Raw genomic sequence first — 18,133 nt, 5'->3', positions numbered from 1 at the left:
TTTTTGAGGGCACACTGTCAACAAGAGCGGTGGTTCCAAATTACTTAATGGACTCTAATCTCCGTGAGCGTTGAAGAATTTAAGACACGACAGAAGTAAAACGGACAGGAATTGATTTACGGAGTCTCACGTAATGCTTAATGATTATCTGCCATCGGCGGGGGCAATTGAAGTGTCTGTTCTTTTATACTTGGTGACGTGGGAGCTGCTAATGTAGGGGTCTGAAGGAAGAGGAGGAGGACGAAGAAAAAGAAGAAGAAGAAGAAGAAGAAGAAGAAGAAGAAGAAGAAGAAGAAGAAGAAGAAGAAGAAGAGCAAGAAGAACGAGAAGTAAAAAAAAGAAAAAGTAGATAAAGTGTGTAACGGCAAAAGAAGAAAAAGAAGAAGAAGGAGGAGAAGGAAGAAGAAGAAGAAGAAGAAGAAGAAGAAGAAGAAGAAGAAGAAGAAGAAGAAGAAGAAGAAGAAGAAAAAAAAATTGAAGGAGGAAGAACTAAGAATAAAGAATGGGACAGATGTTGAGAGTGGGAGAGGGAGAAATATAGGATGACAAATACACGTTGCAGTCTTATAAAAACGAAGGCAATAATTTAACTTGAATACCTTTTTTTCACCTTGTAATTTAGTTCCCTTTGTCCCTAACGATCCTGAACCCTTACCACCTCAACTATACACTCCCGTAACCACTTAAGATTCACACCTATTCATACCCCTGCCCCCTCACACACGTACATACATACATACAAGTAATGGCAACAGCAGTAACAATAAGGAGTGAGTGTGGGGAGGGAGGGAAGAGGAAGGGGGGAAGAGTCTCTGGTATAAGAAAGATAATGGATTTCAGAGTCCCTTCATCAGAGTCTCCTGAGTTGAGAATGTGTCTGTCTCGGCGGCTGGCACGGGGTGAACCTTGCCAAGCTGAGCCGAGACAGGCCAAGCGCCGATCCGAGACGGGCCATGCCGAGCCGAGACGGGCCACGCCGAACCCGCCATGCACTTTACTAAGGCGGCGACGGTCCAAAGCCCAATATTTCGAGGAGAATTCATGTTTCTTCTAAGAGCCTCATCTCCCGCCCTCGATCGTCACTTAATTTTAGACAACGTTACTGCCAGAAAGTTGGAGCTCGATCGACACGTGCGGCGATGAAGCGTGTTGGTGGTGACGGTGGTGGTGACGGTGGTGGTGACTGTGGTGGTGATGGGAAGGTGGGGATTGTGGTGGTGGGGAGGATGAGAGTGTTGCGTGACATGATGACCTGAGCCGGGCAGGGCGGGGTTCCTCCTCCTCCTCCTCCTCCTCCTCCCGTGTGTGTGTGTGTGTGTGTGTGTGTGTGTGTGTGTGTGTGTGGTGGAAGTGACTGAATTTATCATAAAACACTCCGGGCGTCGAATTATATCAAACATTAATCAGTCCAAGTCATTAATATTAATTGGATTTGCGCATAATTACACGAGAAGCCAAATCGGGCACTTCAATTACGGTCTAGTACACCTGCACATAAAACTAATTACGGTGATGACACGCCGCCACCTGGTGATTACACGCGACACTTGTGGACCTGCTGGCTGCCCCTCGGACCCCCCCCTCCCCGCCTCCCTCCCCCCACCTCCCTTCCCTTCAGCCGCTGCCAAGTTACTGTTTATCCCGAACGCCTTTATGTATTTATTATTTTTTTACACACACACACACACACACACACACACACACACACACACACACACACACACACACACACACACACACATGCACACACTGTCCCGTCCTGAGATACAAACTAACTTTAACATCATCCTTCCTTCGTGGTGTGAAAAAGATGAAAATGTTTTAAATCATGACAAAAATATTCAGTTCAAGCTTTGGTGTTGGGGCTGTGCTTTGAAATTATTAGTGAGGTGAAGTTTTTTTTTGTTTTTTTTTCCTTTTTCTTCCTGCCAGCGTTTAGGAATATCTGGAGGTTGGATTTGTAAATGTTTTCTGTATTAATTGCCCTGGGGAGCGTGTGATTGACCGTAGTAATGAGGGTAGGGAGAGTGTGTGTGTGTGTGTGTGTGTGTGTGTGTGTGTGTGTGTGTGTGTGTGTGTGTGTGTGTAACAGTTATAGAGGTCGTGATGAATCGAGATGACTTTTACATAAGAGTAGTAGTAGTAGTAGCAGCAGCAGCAGTAGTAGTAGTAGTAGTAGTAGTAGTAGTAGTAGTAGTAGCAGTAGTAGTAGTAGTAGTAGTAGTAGTAGTAGTTTCGGCAAGACCTTCAATAGTAGAGGTTTTGCTGGTGGTGTTGCTGGTCTCAGAGACAGTGGTGGTGGTGACGGTGCAGGTGGGTGGCACCACGCTTGGGAGAGTGCCAGAGTGTGTAAAGTGGGCTCGCTGGGTTGTCGGTTATCGAAGTGTTCTCGTGAGGTGTAGGCGGCTCGTGGTGGTGGCGGCGGTGGCGGTGGTGGTGGGAGGCTGCAGTCAGTCGAGCTGTTGTGTGTGTGTTTGGTGGAGACAATGTTGAGGTGTTAGTGAGTGTATAAACTGGCAGAGGAACTGTGCGATTTGGGGAGGTGGTGTGTGCATAGCTTGGTTAGTGATGGTGGTGGGAGGCAGTGGAGTTGTTGGGTATTAACGGAGACAGCGGTAAAGTGTTAGTGGGTCAGATAGGTAAGGGAATAGGGGATGGTGTTTGTATAGCTAAGTGAAGATGGTGGTGGTCAGTGATGGTGCATGGTAGTGGCTGTAGTGGTGGGTGCTGAGGTTTGGGCGTGGTGGTGGTGGTGGTGGTGTCTGACAGAGTGACTTGCGGGCGGTGGCGGCCAAGTTAGGAAAAGCTTGAGAATATGAAGATTACACCATCGATTTAGCTCTCCTGGGAGGGGCGGGAGGTGTTGTTAGTTGTTTTTAGCCGCTGGAGAGGTGCTGCTACCAAGACTCCGCCCGTGTATTGCTTGACGTACTTGAGGGCCGCGATGAGGCGTGAAGTGGATGAGGTTTTGGATGAGGGGGGCCACTTCGAAGACGAGGTGCTCAAGTATCGGCGGGCAGGTAGAGACACCCTCCCTCTTCGCCGGCACCCCTCGAGGCCCGGTGTTCAAGAGTGTTCCGCTAACCAGTCCACCCCACCCTCACCAAGGTCTCACTCGTCCGGTTTCCAAAAAAAGACAACTCAGTTTTTTCAATCAAGATTCAGACTCAGTCGATGAAAGTTACCGCGTTTTATCAAACTTGTGGAGAAAATGAATATAAAATGAACAAAGTATCCTTGTGAGTGCAATGACAATAATGATATAGGGCATCGTATCTGTAGCAAATGTGCACTTCAATGAGAAGGACTGAAAAAAAGAGATCGAATTACGTTTTAGACATCATTAAATTATTTGCTGAAGATTGTCTGGATCCACATCAAAGGCAGTGGTTGGAAAACATAAGGTCAGCAGGCAATGATTTCATTATCCCGAAGCAGCGACGAGGCTTAGAGGGAGGGAGGGCGCGCAAAACTTATTGATCATAGTGTGTGTGTGTGTCTGTGTGTGTGTGTGTGTGTGTGTGTGTGTGAGAGAGAGAGAGAGAGAGAGAGAGAGAGAGAGAGAGAGAGAGAGAGAGAGAGAGAGAGAGAGAGAGAGAGAGAGAGAGAGAGGGGGGGGGGGGGAGGGGGGGATGTGTGCCAGGCACATTGAGATTAAAAGTCAAATCTAAGCACTGGGAGGCGGAGTGACTTACAAATAACAGTGACTTGTGGCTCGTCCGAAGAAAGTTGGTGCACCTGCCTGCCCTGACGGAAGGGAGCGTGAAAGAGCACACCAGTAACTGGAAGACGCGGGTTTAAGTGTTGCTCGGGCAGGGGCGGGGCGCGGCGTCAGGTACAACACTCGCAGATTGCACCCGGCGGCCCCGAGAGACAACACACGACTGACATCTCGCGAGACCAAATTACTGTAATATTTTCAGTGCTGTCTTAAACGAACTGAATTATTGAGACGAACCCCAACAGCAGACTCGCTTCACCTTTCCTCTTTTCAACCCGACCCATCCGTGGCTAAACTGTGCCCTTTTATATTTCCTTCAGGTATTCACAGATAAATCGATACAGAAAGAGTCATTGTTGCTGCTGCCATACATGCAGTACACTTGCATGTATGGCAGTGATAGCCAAAGCCATGTAGAGGAAAAAAAAAGTTTATTCCTTGATCACTTGATTAATGTATTTCTCTATAAATGAGTTTAAGTTATATAATTAGACTAATTAATAGTAACGAATGCAACTTTTCACCTCACGTGAACATTTTCTATTAATTATTTTTGCCTTGGCCGTTAAAGATGACGAGTCGTTGCTACAAATGTGAACGTTGGCAGCCGCGCGCCCCGGCGTGGAGGGCAGCGCTCCACGGCCCCGCTGATGATGCTGATGATGCCCCGAAATTACTTAGAAATGAAAGGACATTTAGTTATAAATCCAGTTATCCTCTACTCATAAAAGACGCAGACCCTGCTGCTCTGATTAGTCCGTGCCGGCGAGGGAATGACTGGCTGGGTGACCGACCCCTGGCTATGCTGTCCCACAGCCCACGCAGCTGACGGGCCCCCGGAAGATACAGGGAAGGAGCTGCTAATGAACTGATTGACACACTAATTGACCATGTCTTTCTTGTCTACTCTCCGTCCTCTCGTCCGTGCCCGAATGAAAGTAACCAGAAGGGGGCGAGGAGACACTGGCGTCCCTGGGTGCCGCGTCGCGTCACTCAGAGTCGCCGGCAGCGGCACTCCGCGAGAGGGAAGCCGCACAACGCGGGGAGGTGCACTGACTCCCGACGCTCCACGCTCCATACTTTGTTCCTCTTATGTATTAAGTTGCTTATGTTTCTTATTTTTAGTTTGCTGGTGCAGCGCCATTCTTAACAACACATAATCGGTAACACTAAATGGACTTACAAACGGTCGCCGGTGATGACAAACACATTTTTACCACGCACACCCCATTCATTCAGGTCATGCATCATTTTCTTTCCATTGAAAAAAAAAAACAGGTTTCATACATAACCGAGCACTGAAGTAAGAACACAAGGGTTATAAATAAATCCCATAAGTTGCGCTGTGTATGGATGGGAGGCGGGGCGGCCCAGGGCGGGAGTTATGACGCCCAGGTGACGGCCGCCGCTGGGAACACAGAGGGACAGCGCGGCGGCGGCCTTGAAAGGATAACACGTGTCTCTGTAAGCCGTAAGGCTTCGGGTGCGACGGCGTGCCAGGCGTGGGAGATCCGGGGAGACAAACGCCGCGTCAGGTGAGCGAGGCGCCGACACCTCGCTGAGTCAGACCAGCCAAAACTGGCCGGGAACGTGCAAGCAAACTGGCGATTCCCGAGCTTCAAAAATTTGTATTGTTGTCGGTCTTGCTAATGTGGCTCCTATTCTTCCTCCTCCTCCTCCTCCTCCTCCTCCTCATTTTCAAGGCCAGTGTAGCTCTGATAAAAAAGTAACTCAAATCAATCATTAACTGTGCTTGTGCTATTCTCGTTGTAAAATTTACAATAACTTCAGATTTTGTTTAAAGTTTCACCTTAAATCGAGTTCTGGCAGGTGCGCAGAATCACCTGGTTGATGAACTTGCCTGGAGACACGAGAAGGGTTCGCCATGCGTCAGTCAAGAAGAGATAAATCGATAAATAAGCTTTTTACACATATTTGCCCGGAAAGGGAAGGGTAGGGAAAGGAGGCGAGATGAGAGGAGAGGGAAGAAAAAACATAGGAAAGGGAAACAAGGAAAATAAAAAAGAAAGGAAGGGAAAAGAAAAACAGAGGAGAGGAAAGAGGGAGATAAAAAGGAAACTTCAAGTAAACAATAAATGAGGAAAATAGAAATTAAAAAAGGAAAAAGAGTAGAGGCGGAGTATATAAAACAGGGAAACGAGGAAAAGAAAAATAAAGAGGAACACACACACACACACACACACACACACACACACACACACACACACACACACACACACACACACACACACACACACACACACACACACACACACACACACACACACACACACAACGTATACCCTCTCCCGTAAAAAAAAAAACAATGATCAGTTAACCTAGAAAAATAGTTCATAGAGGTGATACAAAAGGCGTTAATACTAAAACACGATATATTACTATAAAAATTTGTATCAGCTGCTGCAAAAAATTAAGAATACGAATCATAGTAAAAAAAATAAATAAATAAAACCACGAAAACAAAGGAAAAAAGATTAAATAACGAGAAACAAGAGGCAAAAATATGTGTGTGTGTGTGTGTGTGTGTGTGTGTGTGTGTGTGTGTGTGTGTGTGTGTGTGTGTGTGTGTGTGTTCCCGAAGATTACTGGATGTTATCGTTACCAACTGGGGGTGGAAGGGCGGGGGAAGGAGAGAGAGGGGGAGTGCCGCGGAAGGTCACGTGAAGGGTTATAAGTGCAACAAGGCAAAGGGTCAGAGAGTGCTGTAATGGAGACGTGTAGGGTGAGATCGAGGGTGAGAGGGACTTCGAGGGGTGTGTGGGTGTGGGTCTAAGGAGTAGGAGGAGGGAGGGAAGGGAAGTGAAGGGGTCAGGAGAGAGGGACTCCAAGGGGTCTTTGTGCGGAGGAGGAGCAAGGTGAGGTTGAGGGAGAGAGGGAGGAGAAGGGGGAGTGGTCTTGTGAGGAGTTTGAATAGTGTAGGGGGAGGGGGGGATGGTTTTCAGGAGGTCTTGTGAGGAGTAAGGGGAGGGTAAGGGGGAGGGGGAGGAAAAAAGGAGAGAGAGAGAGAGAGAGAGAGAGGGGTCTTGTGAGAGAGAGAGAGAGAGAGAGAGAGAGAGAGAGAGAGAGAGAGAGAGAGAGAGAGAGAGAGAGAGAGAGAGAGAGAGAGAGAGAGAGAGAGAGAGAGAGAGAACTTCAGGGGAGGGGAAGGGAGAGAGAGAGGGGGACGACTAGGGGAAAAGGAGAGAATGAGAGAGAGGAACTTCAGGGGGCCTTGTGAGAAGTATAACTAGGGTGAGGGGAAGGGGAAGGAGGGGGGGCTCTAGGGGTTTTTCTGAGGAGTAGGGTGAAGGGGCAGGTGAGGGGGTCGTCCTATGCATGCAGGGTGACTTGGCGGAAAGTGACCTCCTCCTCGGGGCCGCTGATCCGGTTTAGGTCAGTGTCCATTAGGGGCCGCCGGTGCAGGCCATGGACGTCAGGATCAAGGGGCCAGGCTGGAGGAGGAGAGGGGGGGAGGAGAGGGGGACGGGGGAAGGGGGGGAGGAGGAAAAGGGAGGAAGGGACAAGGGAAAGTGTTACGACAGTGTTGGAGTAGGAAAAAAAAATGTAAGGTTTCTGATCTCATACTATTTTTGTTGTTGGCGGTGGTGGTGTTGTTGTTGTTGTTGGTGGTGGTGTTGTTGGTGGTGGTGGTGGTGGTGGTGTTGGTGGTGGTGGTGGTGGTGGAGTGGTGGTGATGTTGGTGGTGTTATATGACTATCAGCGGCATGCACCTGTGAACTCTGTGTGTGTGTGTGTGTGTGTGTGTGTGTGTGTGTCGAGAGGAGAGTTGATTATTTAACAAGGGTGTATTGAAAGACTCCCCCCCCCCTCATATTCTCTCTCTCTCTCTCTCTCTCTCTCTCTCTCTCTCTCTCTCTCTCTCTCTCTCTCTCTCTCTCTCTCTCTCTCTCTTAGTTGGCCTCTCTACACCTTGCTAAAGAGGGGATTTCTGCGTCAGTACCATACAGTTGATCTCCTCCTCTTTATCTTCTTTGTTCCGTTTCACCCCCCTCCTTTTTTTACCTCCTCCTCCTCCCTTTCCTTTCATACTGCATCATTTCCTTTTCCTGTGTATATTTATTTCTGTATTCCTCTCCTACGCTTTTCGTTGTTAGTATTTACATGTACTTGCGCAACTTACTCATACACAATAATAATAATGATAATAATAATAATGATAATAATAATAATAGCAATAATAGGAAAAGCAGGTGTAGGATGTCCAAGGGGGAGAAAGAGTGTCACAACCCCTGCTATATATGACATAATAGGGAGGAGAGAGAGAGAGAGAGAGAGAGAGAGAGAGAGAAAAAAACTATTGCTCCTTCAAAGAAACAGAGATGTGAAAGGAAGGGAAGGAAAAGGAAGGTCAGCTAGGGTCAATGCATGGAGGCTCAGGACACGTGCATGGTATAGTCCTGCTCGCCTCCACGTAGCACATTTCCTTGGCTTCACCCATTTCCAGCGTTAACACCAGTACGGCCTTAGACCCTTTTTTTTTTTTTTCGTCCCCTCCTCGCCTTCCCTTTGCTCCGCCCGCCCCCGCCCCGCCCCGCCCCGCCCGCCTCTTTTTGCCCATCTCTTTGCCCCGGCTTCGTTTGTGTTGCTCTTCTTGTTGTTATTTATTGTATGTCTTTGTTCTACCGGCGGGGGGGGAAGGGGTTGGAGGGGAAGTACGTGTGTGTGTGTGTGTGTGTGTGTGTGTGTGTGTGTGTGTGTGTGTGTGTGTGTGTGTGTGTGTGTGTGTGTGTGTATGCTGTGTTCCGTGCTGCGTGTGTCTTCCTTTTTTTTTCTTTTGCCATCGTAAGGAAGTTTTGTGTTTTGTTCTTGTCATTTTTTTTCTTTATCGTTGTATTTCTTCTACTTTAGTTACTCTTTCGTTTTCTACTACTTTATTTTTATTTTTGTTTTCAGTCTTTTTTTTTCCTTTATCTTATACTTGTTTTTTTTTTTAATTCAGCGTCATCGATTTTGTCTTACTTTTACTATCTTTGCCGTATCGTGTTATTATTCTTTTATTACACACAAAAGTTCACTCAGTCCTCCTCCCCTGCTCACTATCATAACATTAGTCGAATTCTTCCTTATAACTAGTTGTCAGTGTAACATTCCCTCATTTTCATAACTAACAACAGCTGTATTTTTTCCTCACATAAATGACCAACCATTGTCTCCTCCCCTCTATCTCCTCCCCACTGTCTCCTCCCCACTGTCTCCTCCTTACTGTCTCCTCCTTACTGTCTCCTCCCCACTGTCTCCTCCCCACTGCCTCCTCCCAACTGTCTCCTACCGTTCCCCCTTCTCCATTTCCTTAAATTTACCCTCACATCTTCAGTCCGCTTGGCTCTTATTTAAACCGTTTACCTGCTTGCTGTTCACCTCCCTTCCTTTCATTACCTGTGATTAGCCCCGGAAACACGCTACACCTGGAACCTCTTTATTTACCTTCACTTTTTTTCGTCATTCCGAGGTCGTGTTGTGTTTACTTCTGCGCTTCGTTCGTTATGTCAACCATCTTTTCTTGCGAACTCTTTTTTTTCTGTACTTTTTATGTTGGTTGCTATCCCTTTGAGAATGCCAGGTCCGTTTGATTACAAGGTGGCAGCGGTCGAACTAACTTTTGGGAGAAGGGATTTAAATTACCTTTGTATTTGTCTACTCGCAGGGCTTCCACAATGCACTTTTCTCTGGCGGGCTTCTCGGCTTTCAACTTGAGTCTTCCCCCGCGCTGTTGCTTACTTGCTGAATGGTTGTCCTTCACTCTCACGGCTTGACTTACTGACTGACTGACTGACTGACTCCACCTCCACCTTCTTGCCTTCCTTGAGTGATGTGGTAGTATCTTTTAAAACAGTTGTTGTTGTTCTTCTTCTTGTTACCGGTTTTGTTTTCCTCCTCCTCCTCCTCACTTTTCTCATCTCTCTTTATTATTCATTAGTATTATTGTTGTTATTATTCTCGAAAATATCACTTTGCAAATATCGTGATCGTCAAGAAAGGAGGACAGAAAATTTCGTTACAATATCCCTATACTAAAATCCGAAGTCCGACCTTGGCAAAGTGGCGAAAAACATTAGCTTGAGATAACCTATTAAATCTTCTGGTGTGGTTTCTTCGTATGTTTTTTCCAACTAGGAGTGCGGCTTTGGCTGGGTCTGTGAGGGGCTGGGCGTGCATGGGATGAGAAATATAATGAGTCTCCCTTCCCCTGACGTCTTGCACCTCTTCAGTAATGCAGCGCGAATTAATTTAGGAAGAGTTCGTGATATCCTTCTGGGCGTGAGATTGGCGTCGAGATTAAATTGTCAGTGTCGCAGAAAATAAGTGAACCGAGTCTGGGAGTGAGGCGGCGGCGGAGGTGGTGACGGCGGGCGAGATGCGATGCTGGGATGCTGTGGGGCTCCCTGACAACCCTGAAGAACATCGGACCCTTTGTTCCACTCTTCGGCGTCAGTGGCTCTACGCTGCGACTTGAAATAACTAATCCAACAATGGTTCCACGCATAAAGGTCAATCCAACACCTCACTTCTGCGGCGTCAGTGGCTATACGCTGTTACGTGAAATTACTGATCCGACAAAGGTTCTACACGGTTATAATGAAAAGCTAGTCCAACACTCTCTCTCTCTCTCTCTCTCTCTCTCTCTCTCTCTCTCTCTCTCTCTCTCTCTCTCTCTCTCTCTCTCTCTCTCTCTCCCCCCCCTTCATGACATAAACCCATCCGTATACCTGCTTCCATATCGTCTTATGTCACGTTCACTATTGGTTATATGTTCTCCTCCTCCTCCTCCTCCTCCTTACCCCCCTCTACCACATCCTCTTCCGTCCCCTCCTCGTCCTTTTCTTCCATGCTTCCATTTATACTTTTACGTCATGTGTGTGTGAGTGAGTGACGTAAGTGCAAGGTCTTGGGTCACCCGGGAGTGGGGCAGGAAGAGGAGGCCTAAGCCGTGACATACTTTGCGCAAAACAGATTTCTTACTGAGTTGCGAGGTGAACCTGAGGCCGCAAAAACAAGGCCTATACACTTCGTTAAGAGAGAAGACCAGGTCACCCATAGCAGCGGGGAAATGGACCAGGTCACGTGAGGAAGAAGCCTTGAGTGTACTGGAAGCACACTTAAGGAAGAGGAGGAGAAGAAGGAGGAGGGGTTGGCTCTGGGAGGCTTTTTATCCACCCTTACTTGTCTCCTCTTCCTTCCTCTCTCTTTCATACTTCCTCTCTTTCGTCACTTGCCTTCCACAGTCTCCTCCTATTCTCGTTCTTCCGTTCTTCTTCCCCTCTTCCCCCACTTCCTCCTCCTCCTCCTCCTCCTTGAGACATAGCAAATATCCCCGAGTCACGTGTCCTTAAGGGTAATGGTGACGTCATGCAAAACGAGGTGAGGAGGAGCTCAAACACGAGACGCGATGGAGAAGGAGTAGGAGGAGGATGAAGAAGTGTTACTATCGGAGAGCGGGGGCGGCGAAGCACAAGAAGATGAGAGGAAAAGGAAGGGGACGAGGAGAGAAAGGATGGTGGTGTTGTTACGCGGATGTGAGACTCGGAAGACCAAGAAAGAAGAATAAGTGAATATGCCGCGCCATCGATCCGTACGCCGACCTACAGAGTGTGTCGCCGAGGCCGTGTAGCGTGAGGAAGCCGGACGCAGAGGAAGCCTTTGTGTTTCGAGAGTTTGCCACCCAAGGGGATTAAGGAAGGATGAATACACGGGTCGCATGCCGATAGAAAGCTGGACAAAATAGACGCGGAGTACGGGATAGGAGACAAAGGGGAAAGAGGAAAAGTGAATACACGGGTTAAGTATATAAGTCAAGGGGATTAAGGAAGGATGAATACACGGGTCGCATGCCGATACAAAGCTGGACAAAATAGACGCGAAGTGAGTACGGGATAGGAGTCAAAGGGAAAAAGGAAAGGTGAATACACGGGTTAACACTTTCCCTACCAATGTGGACAGAGTAGATGCGAGAGGAAAAGGGAAAGATGGATACTCGCGCTAACTCTTTCACTACAAAACTGGACAGAGTAGATGCGAGAGTTAAGAGGAAAAGGGAAAGATGAATTCACGGGTTAACGCTTTCGCTGCAAAACTGGACAAAGTAAATGAGAGACTGAGGACAGGTTTGCGATAGAGGAGATTTTTTTATAGTATTATAGTAAAGGAAGCAGCTCAAGGGGAAAAAAAAAAGACTCAGAAAAAGACCCGCTGATAACTCCCCCTACAAAAAAAAGAGTATTGACGAGTATCTAAACGAGAGATGAAAGACTGAAGATGACTTGGACCAATACGGTACGGGAATGTAGATACGATAATGAGTTGTATAGGTCTTGGATATATATGTTGTCCAAGAGGTAAAGAAATTTGTGAGGCACGACTTAACCTTTCCGATACAAAGCTAAGCAAAATAGATAAGAGGGGAGCACAGTCTAAATCTTGTATGCAGCGAGGCAGAGGTGGGATTGCACTTACCGATATCCAAGAAGCAGTAACCGTAAAGATAACGCGATAAGGTAGCACAGGTATTAAGGAACATAGGTATTAAGGAGCATTGTGTTAGAATTTGGTGTTCGGCTGATGGGAATTTAAATGGGAAGAACAAATATTAAAAGACGTGGATACAAATAATCATGGATGCTGGATGACATCTTGGACATTCGCGCACCATCTGATACACACACACACACACACACACACACACACACACTAACACTAACACTAACACTACAAATACCTAAAATATCGAACAAAGGAGAGGAGTAAAATATCATCCCTAGTCAGCCTTTAAGAAAAATCGAAAAAAAAATCAACCTCTTCGTGATATCGCCCCAGACCTTGATGCTTCTAAACTCACGAAGCATCGACCGCCCGTGAAGTGTTTGAAGGCTCCGTGTGACTCACTCCGCCCGCGAAGACACCCGCCCGCTGCATCCCGCCGCCGCCTGCACCTCTCCATCACGAACTCATTTTCTTGTTCTTGCACGCACGCGATCAGACACTTGATATTTTCTTTCCTGCACGCGAACGCTGATCAAAAACTAGATAAGAAATGGAAGTGAGTCAGTCAATCAAGAAATTAATTAGGTAGACTGACAAAATTGATAGATTGACAATATATTTACTAGTGCAATAGCTTTTTATCTCTTTCTCTCTTTCTGCTTTCAATGTTACCTGTATAGATAGCAGATAGCAGCTCAGACACGAGACGCGATGGAGAAGGAGGAGGAGGAGGAGGAGGAGGGAGTGTTACCAGCGTAGAGTGGGGCGGTGAAGCGCAAGAAGATGAGAGGAAAAGGAAGGGTACGAGGAAAAGAAGAAAGGTGGTGTTGTTACGCGGATGTGCGACTCGAACAACAAGAAAAATGATTAAGTGAATATGCCGCCCTACAGAGAGTGTGTCGCCGAGGCAGTGTCACGCCCTTGAGATTTGAAACAATGGATAGAGAGACACTCGACAGAAACTCAAAAAGTACCTCACACCAAAATTTAAGAATATATAGGTGATGATTTCTTTCCTTTCTCGTCTCCTTCCTTTCTTTTTTTTTTCCTTTTTATCTTCCTATTCATTCTACGTACCTACCTACCAACCTTCCTTCCTTTCTTACTCCTTTTTTTCTTTCCCTCCTATCTACCTTCCTCCCTTCCTCCCTTCCTTTTTTTTTCTTCCTTTTTTTTATTTTCGTGCTCTTACCTACTTCCCCTCCTTCCTTCCTTTCTTCTTTCTTTTCTTTCTTTCTTTCCTTTGTACAATCCTTCCTTCCTTCCTCCCATCTTTTCTTCCTTCCTTTATTTTATTTTCGTTCTCTTACCTACTTGCCCTCCTTCCTTCCTTCCTTTTTTTCTTTCTTTCCGTTGTACAATCCTTCCTTTCTTCCTTCCTTCCTCTTTTCCTTTATTTCCCTTCTACCTACCTCCCTCCCTTTCTTCCTTTTCTCCTTCCTTTTCCTCTCCATTCTCTGCACGGATTTGCTGCTGCGACCACTCACCCTGAATGACCAAAGCCGCGGCCCCGTGTGAAGCTCCTCGTCCCCCCCACCCTCCGCCCTTGTCGACCCTCCTCTGCATCGTCTCTTTACTGGAGCGACGAGCAGGAAAAAAGAAATGGTACCAAAGAAAGAAGCAAAATACATAAGCGAGACAAAAGAGAAGGAAAAATACATAGATGTCGGGACAGAAATTAGTTTATAGGACTCTTATTCATAAACGACAAAGCGTGCATGGTGAGCATAATAAGGCTTACGATATTGGAACAAAAAAGTAAAAGGTGCAGTGCAATAAAATGGCTCAAAGCAAGTGTTCATGTTATGCCGTGTGTGTGTGTGTGTGTGTGTGTGTGTGTGTGTGTGTGTGTGTGTGTGTGTGTGTGTGTGTGTGTGTGTGTGTGTGACGGCGTAACATTTCTCGGCACATTTCGTACATCGTGAGTGAAGGTGTTGATATCAATGTCTTTTAACACCTCGATGGGCTCAGAATGAAAAGCTTGCAAACAGTAAAGGTAAAACACATTGACACACCACGTACTGCTGTTTTCATAACTGCTCGGCGTTACCTTGTGTTGCGAACTCTTACTGCTCACCCACAACACTCTAGTTAACACCGCAGCAGAGGGAACACTAGACCGTCCAGGTACAAGCCTTCCACCGCGTGTTGTGTTTTGCGTGTTTTAAAGGGCGTGTGTGTGCATGACGTGTGTGTGCATGTGTCGGAAAGGGGCGCAGCGAGAAAGAAAAATTTGATGTGGAAGAACATTGTCATAGAACACCTGTATTATGATTTACCCGCAGCGTTTTGACGGGGAATATACAAGCACTTTCACACACACACACACACACACACACACACACACACACACACACACACACACACACACACACACACACACACACACACACACACACACACACACACACACACACACACACACACACACACACACACGCACACCTGTCGCTTCCAACATGTGTAGTGTTTGAACCTCTTGCTGCTTTTTTTCGCGCTGCCAGACACACCTGTGCTAACACACCTGCAAGACCGATGCAACATTCTCTCTCTCTCTCTCTCTCTCTCTCTCTCTCTCTCTCTCTCTCTCTCTCTCTCTCTCTCTCTCTCTCTCTCTCTCTCTCTCTCTCTCTCTCTCTCTCTCTCTCTCTCTCTCTCTCTCTCTCTCTCTCTCTCTCTCTCTCTCTCTCTCTCTCTCTCTCTCTCTCTCTCTCTCTCTCTCTCTCACACACACACACACACACACACACACACACCACTTTGTTCCCTCTAACTTCCTATTCCGTAATTTAATCTCTGGCCAAAACTTTCGTTGCCTTAGTTTCTTCTTTCTTCCCAAACTGCGCCAGATTTCCATTATTATTATTATTATTATTATTATTATTATTATTATTATTATTATTATTATTATTATTATTATTATTATTATTATTATTATTATTATTATTATTATCTTCTTTAGTGGAGTTTTTTTTTGTCAGCGTCATGCTCTTAATTTTCTTTTTGCTTTTTCTCTTTTTTTTACTCCGTTTTCCGCCACGCATCGTTATTTTTTTTCCTATATATGATTTTTTTTTCCTCTTCGTGTTTTTTTCCAGCGGTATTCTTTTTTGCTGGGTTTTTTTTTTTTTTTTTTTTGTTTTTCATTTTCGAATTACAGAGCGGTTTTTTTCTTTCTCCGCAGGAGTATACACACACACACACACACACACACACACACACACACACACACACACACACACCAAAATTTCGGCTGACAGAATTCCTAGCCCTAGCAGTAGTAGTATTAGCAAAAACAAACAAACAACAACAAAAAGCAGAAAAGCACAAATGACACAATACAAAAAAAGAGATCGAAAAACAAGGTAAAAAAAAAGCAAAGCAAAAAAAAAAAAAAAAGAAAGAATACAATGAGACAAGCAACACGTACCACTTCATCAAATATTGCTTGCGTGCATGTGTGTGTGTGTGTGTGTGTGTGTGTGTGTGTGTGTGTGTGTGTGTGTGTGTGTGTGTGTGTGTGTGTGTGTTTTGTTTGTTTTTGCTGCTACTACTACTACTACTACTACTACTACTACTACTACTACTACTACTTCTACTACTGTGTGTGTGTGTGTGTGTGTGTGTGTGTGTGTGTGTGTGTGTCCAGGATATAGCGTACACGTCGTCGGAATGATCCAATGAATACGATTTCCCCAACACCTAAGGATTATTTCCCGTGAAAGTAGCGTTGGCGGCGATGGCGACACGTGGAGGGAACAAAAAATACTTGAATATGCAAAGTATCAGCGTGTGTTCCAGAGCGGCGGCGACGAGGAGGAGGAGGAGGAGGTAGAGGAGGAAGAGGAAGTTAAAAATGTGGAAGAGTAGGAAGAGGAGACGAGCAATACAATGTTCGTAGACGTGATCATCATCTGCTTTGTGTGTGTGTGTGTGTGTGTGTGTGTGTGTGTGTGTGTGTGCCTTTCCCCCTCTTTTATATATTACTCTCTCTCTCTCTCTCTCTCTCTCTCTCTCTCTCTCTCTCTCTCTCTCTCTCTCTCTCTCTCTCTCTCTCTCTCTCTCTCTCTCTCTCTCTCTCTCTCTCTCTCTCTCTCTCTCTCTCTCTCTCTCGTTTTACTCTTTTTATCTCTACTATGTTACACTCCTCTCTTTTTTTTCCATCTATCTATATCGATGAAAAAATCAATAACAGGGAGATAAAAGTTGATGAAGAAAAGGGAAGGAAATGATGGAGATGAGGGGAAAGAAGTGGAGGAGGAGGAAGAGGAAGAGGAGGAGGAAATAAGGTTGCTGTTACAGAAAATGACATCTAAACGACCTTTCCTGTCACGTGACCTATTGTGCTCCTCCTTCATCCTTTTTTTAATCTTTATTTTCTTCCTATTATCATTTTTACTATTATTGTTGTTGTTGTTGTTGTTGTTGTTGTTGTTGTTGTCGATCTCCTTTTTCTTTTTCCTCTTCTGCTTCTTCTTTATTCATCTTTTGCAGTTCCCTTCTTTTCTTTTTCTGTCCTTCTTGTCTTCTTTCAGTTGCTCTTATTTGTTGGTATAGTTGCTCTTCTTTTTATTCTTCATTATTCTTCCTTTACCATCTCTTCTTCATTCTTCTTTCTCCATTTACTTTCTCTTTTTCCTCCTCTTCCCTGTTCCTGTTGTTCGTTGTAAAATGTCTCTACTACGCCTCTTTTTCATTTTTCTTTTCTCTTTTACCATCTCTTCTTCATTCTTCTTCTCCATTTGCTTTCTCGTTTTCCTCCTCTTCCTGTTGTTCTCTCTCACTCTCTCTCTCTCTACTACGCCATTTTTTCTCGCACGAAGCCCGATATGCACATTACGCAATTTTTTTCTTCACCGCTCGGCCTATGTACTCGTGAGGCTTCCAGGCAGTGATATAGCCCTACAGGTGACAGGCTTACAGGTGTCTTACTAGCATTAATTGTATGAGGTATGGTGGTGGCTGTGGTGGTGGTGACGGTGGTGGTGGTGGTGGTGGTATCGTTTTTATTCATCCTTAATTTCGTATGTCAGTCTTTCTTTTCATCCGTCTTCTTATGCTTGTTCAGTCATACTTTTTTTCATATTTGTCTTTTAATCTTCCTCTGTGTCTGTGTTTCTCTTCGTCTGTTCCTTTACGCTTCCCTTTTCACGTCTTTCCATTTCCAGGTATTCATTTTTCTGCTACTTTTCAATCTTTTCGTTTATCTTTACGCATTCACCTCAACGTTTAGCTCATTACCTTGCATCCTCCTCCACGTGGGTTATTCTTCATAGCCTCAACACTTTCCTTCACATGTCTTCCTGCTGCCTTCATGTCGACAACACCCGTCATTCTGCTCGTCATTCTCTCCTTATCGCTCACTGTGACCCCCTTACCTAACCTTACCTCGCCTCGTGTTGGGCTTTGTTATGTGATCTAAGTGGCGCACGGCAGAGACCAGGAGCTAGGTGAGGGAGGCTGTAATGTACCTTTGGCATAGGTTTAGAAGTGTTCCCGTCATCACCACTGCAGCACCACCATTCCCACTCTTATCACCACTATACTGTCACCATTGCATCAGCAGCATCGTCTTTGGGCCAGTTTCACAGTTCCCCATGACGGGTTAGTAAGCTCCCAAACCAATTCCAGCGCCTTCGAAATTTCCTTGTATAGTGTCTGGTGTTTGTATTTAAGTTCACAAATTTGACGAAACTATACAGGAAAAGTCTTGTGTATTTAGTGTGGCATCGAAGACCTCACCATTTTGGATTGTATGGGATTCTATAGTTTGGTTCGGGCTGTTACGAAGACACTGTGTTGGACTGTGAAATCGGCTCTTTGTCACAACCATTTCACCACCACACAGTCAAATCACCACATCATCACCACCACACCCCTGTCACCACTACATTCCCATATCACCATTGCCAT

The 18,133-nt window shown here is 45.7% G+C and overlaps 1 protein-coding gene across 7 annotated transcripts in view; it reads left to right on the top strand.

Moving 5' to 3' along the window:
- The window catches only part of LOC127009257 (ecdysone-induced protein 74EF-like), a 107,166-nt gene that overhangs the window by 64,588 nt on the left and 24,445 nt on the right, over nucleotides 1-18,133 (top strand). Inside the window, exon 1 of one of the 7 annotated variants that reach the window (XM_050882179.1) lies at nucleotides 2,485-2,500. The exons of the other annotated variants lie outside the window; for them this stretch is intronic. The gene's annotated coding sequence lies outside the window, so the exon portion shown is untranslated. Of the gene's footprint in view, nucleotides 1-2,484; nucleotides 2,501-18,133 lie in introns of those variants that run through there. 7 annotated transcript variants of the gene reach the window in all.

The sequence above is a fragment of the Eriocheir sinensis genome, chromosome 4 (genome assembly GCF_024679095.1).
Source record: "Eriocheir sinensis breed Jianghai 21 chromosome 4, ASM2467909v1, whole genome shotgun sequence".
NCBI classification, from domain to species: domain Eukaryota; kingdom Metazoa; phylum Arthropoda; class Malacostraca; order Decapoda; family Varunidae; genus Eriocheir; species Eriocheir sinensis.
This window is presented reverse-complemented; position numbering and strand designations above follow the sequence as displayed.